This window comes from Triticum dicoccoides, chromosome 2B (genome assembly GCF_002162155.2).
Source record: "Triticum dicoccoides isolate Atlit2015 ecotype Zavitan chromosome 2B, WEW_v2.0, whole genome shotgun sequence".
Taxonomy (NCBI): Eukaryota; Viridiplantae; Streptophyta; class Magnoliopsida; order Poales; family Poaceae; genus Triticum; species Triticum dicoccoides.
Window position 1 is genome coordinate 794,266,233 of NC_041383.1, and position 10,731 is coordinate 794,276,963.

Genomic DNA, 10,731 nt, shown 5'->3' on the forward strand with positions numbered 1-10,731 from the left:
CCTCCCTCAACCAAGGACGAAGGACAAAGAACACGACATCAATCCGGGGAGAAGCATCACCGCCATTGGAGGAACTTTCACCAGAGTACACCATGTATTAGGTAAGCACTCTACGACACATAGGAAAGGGCTATACTCCCTCCATTTTATATACAAGGCCACTATCAAAATTACAATTTGTATCTATACAAGGCCACTAACACTAATCGAGACAAAAGTGATGATGTTTGCCTCGTACTAGCAAAGGGAACATTAACTATCTCTTGCATGCATGTGGGTGTGAGAAAGTTGGCTTGCATGCGCCTCATTAATCAACCAAAAGGAGTGAGAGCATTGGCTTGTTGTGGGTGGAACAAAAAAATAAGTATTAATTAACACAACAAACAAGAAGACAAGCTAGCTTGGAATATTGGCTTAAATACACATTTACTTTTGACTTGGTACCTGTAATATGGGTTTGTGACCTTGTATACAAAAATGGAAGGAGTACGTGCTGAAGATCAACATCATGTTTGACTCCAATCCGTGTACGCCCTTACTTATTGCCATATAGAGTTTTCCATAACTAGAGCTGCATAAGAAGCGTCATAGAGGAGGATCTGCTCCTTTTCACTTAGACCGGCCTACACCACGATAGAAGATTTCCAACACTCCTGTCGAAATCAACACCACCATCATCCTATTTCGTCGAGTTGCCCTGACTTGGCGGGTACCCCTCGGCATTGTAATCAACTATTTTCTTCATATATAAGAAGAAACAATGTAGGATCTAGGGCTTCCATCTTGGCGGCCTAAACCTAGCTATATCATGGGTCCCCTTTTTCCGTGTTGTAAATCTACTAGTATCCTACGTGACATCCCCTTGAATACAAATTTCACGTACTACCTCTAGTACTGTTTTTTTAGAACGAAGGCTCGCGAAGAGCCCGGTTTTGAATTAACAAAACCATCAACTGGCCAGGAATTACACCAGACAACCCAACTTACAACGGTCAGAACGATACAACGGGGAACACTGGAAAGACTATTCACTGCAACCTCCACAAGCCACAAAAGATTACAGCTAGAAAAGGCCGAGCACTCCACACTAGGATCATATGTAGCAGGAACGGAGCAGCGCATCAGGACATAGCCGACCTTCGAGGATGGACCGTGCACCAGGAACACTTAGAGAAGAAAGGAGCCAACATCTTCCTTCTCAATCACCGAAGAGGGACCCTTCCCCCTCGCCATGGCTCATTGGCGCCGCACCGTCGGGATTTCGAGAAGCTCACCCTAGAGCTGGAAGAGTGTCACCCTCGCATCGCAAGGTGGACATGGGATGACCACATCGATTTGGGATATACCTCGCCGGCTGCTCCGCCACAGACCAAGCCCAACTAGTCGGAGACAAGCTTTAGGAATCGGACGACGCAGAGGAGGTAGCGCAATCACTCACCTGCATAACCTCCCGACCGATCCCCACACCCTTGACGGCGCCTCCAGCAAGGTCACGACGCGCAAGGCGCCGCCGCTGCCAAATCCGCCGGGGATAAAGGTTTTCACCCGGGCAGGGGGGTCGGGGTGGAGAGCAGGGGACCTCGGCTGCACCCCCATGGAGGAAAGCAGTGCCCTTGGGCGTTGTCGCCGCCGGGCCGGCCGGACCGGCCAAGGTTTCCCCCGGTTCTCTGGCTCACCACCAACATGCACCAACGCCGGAGCCAGACGAAGCTAGCCCAACACAGAGGCGAGATAGAAGCAGCAAGGGATTGGGATTTCACACCTCCAGATCTGACGGAGCAGAACACGTCGTGGCCGAATTCCACCAGCCACCCGCCGCCCGCACGGCCGGGCGCGCTGGCCAGCACCCCCTGCGAACGCCGCCCACCGCCCGACGACGTTGCCTCTCCGGCAAGGGCCGCCGCCCAAGGAACCACATGCCTCCAAGAGGGGGGAGCGCCGAGATCCCCGCCGCCACCTTCACCGGCGTCCGCGCGGGCTTCCCGGCGGCCGTGTCTAGTAGCGGCAAGGGGAAGGAAGGGGGTGGAGGGGGGTGGCGGCGGCGGCGGAACCCTAGTCGCCCCCGAGTCGCCCCAAGGGGACAACGCGAGGGCCGGGGGGACGCTCTTGTAATCTGCTCCTCCTACCTCTAGTACTGTTGTTAGGACTTGACGTAAAATCCCTTACGCATGTTCCTTTCAGTGCTCGAGAGAAGAATGGAAGCTAATCGAAGCAAAGTCTCTGACTTAGAAATAACTTGAAGCAAAACACACGCGGAATGAAATGAAATACCGCAAAAGAACCAAAGCTACACTATTTCCTAAAATTTTCTCCTATTTTATCCTTGCAAAGTAGCTAACATGCCCAGGTATCTACTCATGAACCAGATGTAAAATTATTAGGCTCACCAACCATCCAAGTAGTGCATTCTAGCCTACTCAGGAAAGGTTCCATGCTTGTTTCCAGCCCTCATTGGGAAAAGTTCAAGGGCGCGTCTACCTCTCGCTTATTATGAGATGAACAATTCCCTTGCCTCGACAATCGTCTATAGCGAGCAGGCCCAATCATTGTCATGTTAGTTCGCTTTGTTGGTACTCTGTTTGTAAGTTTTTTTTTCTATTTTTTGTTTAAATTTCAAAATATTCTCCTTACAAAAAGTATTTAACTTACTTTTTTTCAAAAACGTTTATCGCACATTAAAATATTTCTGAAATAAAAATTTGTTTCTCCATAATTTTTAAAAATGGTCATATCATTCAAAACAATTATTTTATCATTTTTATAAGTTTTTCATACATTCCCAGAAATGTTCTTGACATTTTAAAAAATTCTTTATATAATGTAAAATTTTCTTTACTTTTACTTTTGGAAAATCTTTCTTACCTTTCAAAAAAATATTATCAACATTTAAAAATGTTTGCGGCAAGTTAAAAAACTTTTGGACGTTTTAAAAAATGTTCATTATATTTATGAAAATTTTCAATAAGTTTGTAAACACTATTCACCGTGTAACTAAAAAATGGTCAGTGTTCATTTAAGAAATTATCAACAAGAATAAAAAAAAACTTCAGTGTGTATCTGAAAAATGTTCAACTTGTATATAAAAAATGTTCAATGTGCATTTGAGAAATGTTTAACATGTATTCAGATAAAAATGTTCAACTTATATTTGCAAAATGTCCAATGTTTATATAAAAATTCAGTCTATAAGAATAAATTTTAGCCTGTATTAAAATTAGTCAACATATATATCTAAAATAGATACATAAAAAAGAACCAAAAAAGGAAAAATGAAACCGGAAAAACTGGGGAAGAAACTAGCGACTATAAAGGGCCGGCTTATTAAGGCAGGACCCCGGCTTTGGGAACCTTTCATATCATGTTCTTCTATGTATTTGAGAAATGAGAACCTTGAAAGAGGTCCTGGACCGATTTTTATTGTTATTTCTTCACTTTTATGGTTTTTAATTTATAGTTTTTAACAATTTCAAAAAATATCCCTATTTTAGAAAATTATTCTTTTTAAAATTATTCATATATTTAACAAATGTTCAGAAATTTTATAAAATGTTGTGAATTTATAAAGGGTTCAAAATTTTCAAAAATGTATGCAGGTTAAAAATGTTCAAAAATAGTTTTTAAAATGCTCACAATTTAAATTAAGTTGAATTATCCTAATTAAATTACATTTTAGAAAAATCTAAAAATGTTTGGAATTTTCAAAGATGTCACGTCTTTTAAAAAGTACTCGATTGAAAAAATGACTTCTTTAAAATACATGTTTGGAATCTAAAAATGACCTCTTTAAAATTAAGTTGCATTATCCAAATTAAATCCTATTTTTGAAAAATTTATTTTTTTTGGAATTTTCAAAGATGTTCACGTCTTTTAAAAAGTGATTGAAAAAATGACTTCTTTAAAATAAATGTATTTCTTAGATATTTAGAAAACCTTAATTAAAAACCGAAAAATCAATAGGAACGCTCGCTATAAAAAACGTTTTGCTACAGTCAGGGTCACTCTGTGGGATTGGGGGACGTTTGGTCGCGCAGAGTCGTACATAGCAGCTCCTGAACTAGTTCACCAGGCATCCAAAAGTGCATTCGAAGCCTACATCGGGAAAAATTGGATGCTTGCATGGTTTCCGGCCCTCACCGGAAAGAAATCCAATGCTTGAAGTACCAATGGTTCTAGACAGATTACCTGCTGTCTTTGGAACAGGCTTACAAAGTTTGAGCTAGGAACTCTGGCTTGCAGGGTATACAGTCGGTGACCATGCAGCTTCATAGAATTAAACAGTCGGAGGACCGACCGGCAGGAAAAACAAAGTGGATGGAGTTCGTTCCCTAAAACTGTATTAAGAAGGAACAGTAACAGTGACATACACACATGCATTTCTAGTAAACTAGTAAGCATGTACGTGCAACGCACATATTATCGTGTGAATTATCAATAAAATGAACAAAAATATAAGCAAGACAATAGAGAATTAGAGATGTTTAACAATTGTGGAAATAATCATAACTTGATGTAAAAATAAGATCATAACTTGCAAAAATTAAATGTATAGCAAAAATAACCTAAACTTGCCGAAATAATAAAGATGTACATAGCATCTTCTACTCTCTCAGTCCGAAAATAAACTTTGCACTACTGAAGTTCTTTAAGAACGTACATATGTACATAGTATCTTCCAAAAACTGAAGTTGCTTCTTTCTTTATGACAACGTTTGAGGTGTACAACACTGAACAAAAGAGACTATAGGAACATGTAGTGTCTTTAGCACAAAAGAAGTTGTACAAGTTATTCCAAGGATGTCAAGATGAAATGTTAGTAGATGCACCAGACATCGGGAATCTTGCTAGGCCACTGTTTAGAGGTCCTAAACTGCAGTGTTGCATCTGAGTATGGACACTCTAGCTACAGTTACAATCCATTTGACAGATGAACTGTGAAATCTCAAACCATTTTTCAACTCTCACATGCTACACCTCTGAGAGTTTCGGGAAAAGTAGAAGTTCAAATATTAGCCGTGGTACAAATATTAAGAAACTTGATGTACTATCTTACATTTGTTTGCATAGAAATCAATAAACAAACATCACTCCAGTCCAGAGTAGCACGGCAAACAAAATAAAGACTATCTGTAGACAAGAACAAAAACTATGTTAATAAGCTACACAGTGCCACTTGAATGGGAGAATACATATTGCTAATACACTTTGTCACTCCTCTCATGGAGAATGAATGAATTGCAATTGGCAAAACTTTCTTCCAGGTGAATGAGTGCATCGAGGTAAAATTGCAGACATGATTATATCATTCGTGGGGACAAAAATACTTTAAAGAAAGCAACAACTCCAAAGGATAATTTACGACTTTCAGCTCAAGACGATTTGCCTCTATCACCGGCATTTGAAAGACCGATGAACTGAAGATCTAAGGTGCCACAGGCATAGAAGTTTCAAGTGATATTTCTATTTTTAGTAAACTGAAGAAATATAGTAATAAAAGGGAAGCTAATGCCATGTGTGCACAACCAGCATATGAAAGACCAATGTATTACAGGAGGGTATATTTAGTTCATAGATAATCAGTGAACAAGAGGGCATAATTTCAGTTCATAGCCAGCCTACTATATAATTCATGCTAATTAAAAGATACTACTCTTAACCCGTCTTCAATAATTCTACAGCGAGAGCAAATTAGAACACAACCTTTAATTATAAATTCATTTTCTAAGAAGACATTTTCATCACCATGTCGTGTTTTACAAAGTTCCCCTGGCCAATGGTTAAAATGTAAGGAAAAATACATTTCAACAGTCATGCTCTCTGGAAACACAACTTTTTGGTACGGTGTGTAAGGTGGGTGATTTGGTAACCCCGTTTATAGAAGTTTAATGGTGAATAAACATCAATGTGAGAGTGGGTCTTACCACACTTCCAAGGACTTCAAAGCCTCATCAGGAGCATTTCAAGCCAATTTCATGGTCAGGCTATAAAATCTCCAGAAAATAATACAGGTGAGGTTAATATTGCAAGGCAGCCTTATCAGAGAACCCTTGTTACAGCTTGAAGAGATAAATGCCTCAGCAATTATGAGAGTTTTGCTGACCTGCGAGTTTATCTGGCACCATGAGGGGGCATCAGGAGAGAGTGGCCGATTTTCGGTGAATTTATGCTATACTGTCATCATGGGAGAGAGGAGTTAATACATACTAAATGAATGCGGCAAAAAGCATTATAGATGCTCTTGCATTTAATTGGAACTAGGAATAGCTAGAAACAAGTGGGGCCTTACCAAAAGCTGCAAGTAGAAACACATGATGTTAGATATGAGAATTGTTGTACAGAGATGAACCATAGCACAGTCTAATAGAAAAATACATGTTTGTGATAATTGGTCATGGTTAAGACAGTCGAGAGCTGCAACTTCCTTTTGTGATCAGGATATATGATGTTTCGTGTTGTATTCCGCTTTCTTCTCATCAAACGTTGGATTATGTGTCATATTTGCACTACAATCCATAGTTATGTTTCCTTAAACAGGGAACATTCTCTTGATTCAAACAGAGGCACATCAATTTTTTTCTTACTCATTTGCAGATATAAAGTACAAATGATAAACAATATATAGAAGGGTATAGAGATAGTGGTGAATATCATTTAGGCACGAGTATAGTAATGTGAACCAGATCCTGACTATTATGTACAAAGCATCACCAAACAGTTTCATAAAAATAAAATAAAGATTTGAGTATTAACCGCTATATGACTTGGGAGAAATGTACGTGTATAATATAGTTTTAAATAATTTAGGGTGTTTGGCATCAACAAATATTGCAGTTGTAAACCATAGTATCATATATACTGTATGTTTTGAGTATTAAAAAAACAGGTCAGGACCTCTTTTTTCTAAACTGAGAACGCTTTTTTCCCTTCTCTTTCTCACCCCATCCACACTTCACTACTGCCTAGTCTTTTCTACTTGAGTGCTTCAGTTGCATCTTAGTTCTGAGCCGTGCGTACAAACTTTAAAGCATTTGCTAGACAAAGATACTTGTTCATCGTTCATCATTCAGGATACTGATGGGTAAAAGTGGGCAGTGGTTGTGGAAGGTCCAGGTCCTTCAACATGGCATCAAGCATGGCTCTGATTGGGATTTCGACGATGCCCATGGTCTCAACCTATGAAGAATGCATGGCGTCATTGGGTAAGGCAAAGGAGGAAAATAACAACTGGTAGTTTCATATAAAAAGCACTCTACAATTAATCAATCTGGAAGAAGGGTGATTCTAACCTTCAGTATCATTCTGGACTATTCTGGACTTCTGGTGACGATTTCCCCGCAATAAAGGTATTCTTTCACCGCTATAGTTCAGAACTATCAAACCTGGGTGGAGAATAGATTATGGCAGATGGTGCAAAATTGGGTTGAATATGTCTTCTTGAAGAATAAATTAATCATAAATCATGGTGACAATGTCACCCCCCCCTCTACATCCCTCTCAATAACAGCCAAAGCAACCACCAGAAGACAATTTGTTTTATTACTTTCACCCATCATTCTACCCCTCGATTCACTCTATTTTCACCCACTTTGTTACAACACATTGATTCTCCACTGTGGCCTGACAACTAACAAAGAGACATCATGTGCCATATATTAACATGAATATCAAATTTTAAAAAGCCATGTAGAATTCCAATTGCATATAACACTATTGCCAATTCATGCACGACAAATTTGATAATCACAATACCAGATATTCTACTATAAACAATTCACAAATACAATGTACAATATTGGAACTTCAGGTCTAAAAGAGAAATTGGATTACATGCATAAGACAATAAGTATCCTTGGTAGCCCCCATGTATCTGTTGGGTACTCATGCTTCAATTCAACATGACCAGTACTACATGGGTGGTCATTTTGAATTTTTGACCTAAACTGAGCATGGCCGAAAGGGCACTCTTTTGTAAACTATGTCAGCTCTCTTGGAAAAAGAAAACCACTACCAACAATTTTTTATCCTAGAATTTCAAAAAAATATCATAAAAAGCCCATTTCATTCTGGAAGGAGCTGAGTTTCATCAATGATCATCATTCTTCTGAGGATTATGAGATACGCTAAACAACAATGCTTGCTTCATGGCTTGCAAGCGCATAAAAAAGGGTAGTAACATTTGTATGTTTGTGAAAATCAAATCATATATTGCTGATTATAATGTGAAACAGCATGATCATCCATTTATAGCAAGTCCATTTCAATGCTTGCTTCATGAATTGCAGCTAGTGAAAATCATGTATGGTGTTTTGTGTCCTTAAATCAGTTTACAATTCTACCCGGCTAGTAAATGACATAGGTGGCAAAAAATTCAACTGTATTCAAATAACAAGGTTGGGCCAAAGTTTTGTATAAGAGGGTACTATTACTCATGAATAAGGCAGCCCATACAAAAATTGAAAATATAGAACAACCAAAATGAAACAACTAAAAGACACATAGTAACTGTAACGTACTGAAATTATAGTTGCAGAAGTAAATTTGGTTTGTTTAAATACCAGCAGGTATGAACTTCTTGTGAGAAACATGTATCAAGCTTCCACTCTTCTAACAAGGATAATCACATCTCTGTCTACCCCGTTTCAGTAACTTGAAACAGGTTGATCATATTACAGTCTTGTATGTTCTCTTGGACAAACACCCATCATCTTTGTGTATGGAGGTCAATGCAAAATATTATCAGAATTATTGTTATATGTTGGCGAAAGATTTATAAATAGTGTTATTTGTTTGCGAAAGGAAATGAAAGCACTACTACTGGTAATCTTACTGCCAATATTTAAGTGTACTTTCATGTCCCATATATATGATATCACATAGTTAATCATTGGTCAGGGAACAGAACAGTCCAGACTGGTTCGCTCTAAAGAACTAATGTTTGAAGAAGCAAAGTAGTTGTTTTAGCACTCACCAGAGCCTTTGGTGCATTGAAATTGAATGGTCGTACATCAGTACATGTTTTTACCATCCAAACTAAAGCTCCACCTTGTCTTTCACAACTTATGCGTCGCCACAAACCTGGTGATTCCTACAAATTTTTTCCATCCACTTCATGCCCCCTAAGAAGAAAATCAGTCAGATAAGTAGAGACCAAACCTGAATGGCTATGCCAGGTTGCTTCGTGGCTTCGTCCGCCATCACCAAGAGCTTTCAAAATCACATGAGGAATATATGTGTTAGTTATTGCTCACACTTCGCAAACCCAATATGGAATCACAATCACATGCATAACTCATCTGTATGCCATATAACAATCATATATCGTTTTTGTATATGTATATGTGTGTGAAAAATAAGTACATCTAAGAAGACCTTTTATATGTACATCATTTTTTTATTTATAGGAAAATAATAAAGAACATTCAGCACCATACAATCAGAGCCGCCCTTGGGCCATGTCGGCGAGTGCGACGGCCTAGGAGCCAGCCCGATCAGGCGCGACCCTGTGCTTGCCTACTGCATATGTATTGCTAGAAAAAAAAATACTACTATTACGCAAAAAAACAGGCCCAGCCCATGAAAGGAGGCAAGTCACGTGCAAAAACGCATTCCTTTCCTTCGTTCTCTCATAGAAACACCCTGTCAATCATCTAAAAAAAACACCGTCAATCCAGTCTCTCCATCTTCTTCTTCCCCAATTGATTGTCCCCAGTTTCTAAGAGGCGACTCCAATTCCCCAAGCTAATCAATGATTCTTGGGTATGTTTTATCCTATAAACTACCCCAAAGCCCTTATGTGGGTGGAGGCGAGAACGGCAACCCGCAGTGTGACCATCTATCATCTAGGCCATGGCTAGGCTCAGAGGGCAGGCCATGTAGAGATGGAGTCCGGGCACTGTTCAAGCGAAGCACTCAGGCCATCGTCGATTCATGTAAATTTTTTCATCTCAATTGTTTGAACCTGGTCTATTTGTTTCTGGTATGCTATGATTACTTGATGTTACATTGGCTTGATTATCTCTTTTACCACATTACAATCAGGTAGGTTCTGCTGTTTATGGCACTGCTTGCATTTGGATTATTGGATAGCTGGAGTGTGGGCTTTCTTCTAATTTACTCCAACGACATGATTCTAGAATTCAGGTGTTCTCTCCCCTGTATTGAACAATGTTGCCAGAAGAAACAACATTTATCTGGTTGTGTGAAAATAAAAAGAGAAAACTTGCAGATCAATTTGTTGAATTCAGAAAGGTGCTATGCATAGATTCGTTTTGTGAAATGTCACTGGCGAGGAGGTGTTGGATGTTCATAGTATTGAAGAATAACGACCTCATGAAAACTTAATTGTCAAAAATTGTGTCAATGAGAGTTCTACAAATTTGCCAGAGAAATTTACACTTGCCTTCTCGTGGTAGACGATGCATAGTATAGTACCTTCTGGTGCGACGAACGGCGGCTCCGCGGCTCCGGCTCTCCCGTGGCGAAGGGCGGCGACCTGGGGCGCCTCTCCCACGGCGCGCGACGGGCTGCGACTTGCCGGCAACTCCCCCAGCAAAGGGCAGCGGCACCGGTTCTCCCACGGCAAAGGGCGGCGACCTGCGACGGCTCTCCCCCGGCGTGCGATGGGCGGCGGCTCCGGCTCTCCCCCGGCGAAGGGCGGCGACCTGCGGCGGGGCTCCCCCGGTGCGCGACGGGCGGCGGCTCCGGTGGGGCGGCTCCCGAGGCGACGGGCGCGGC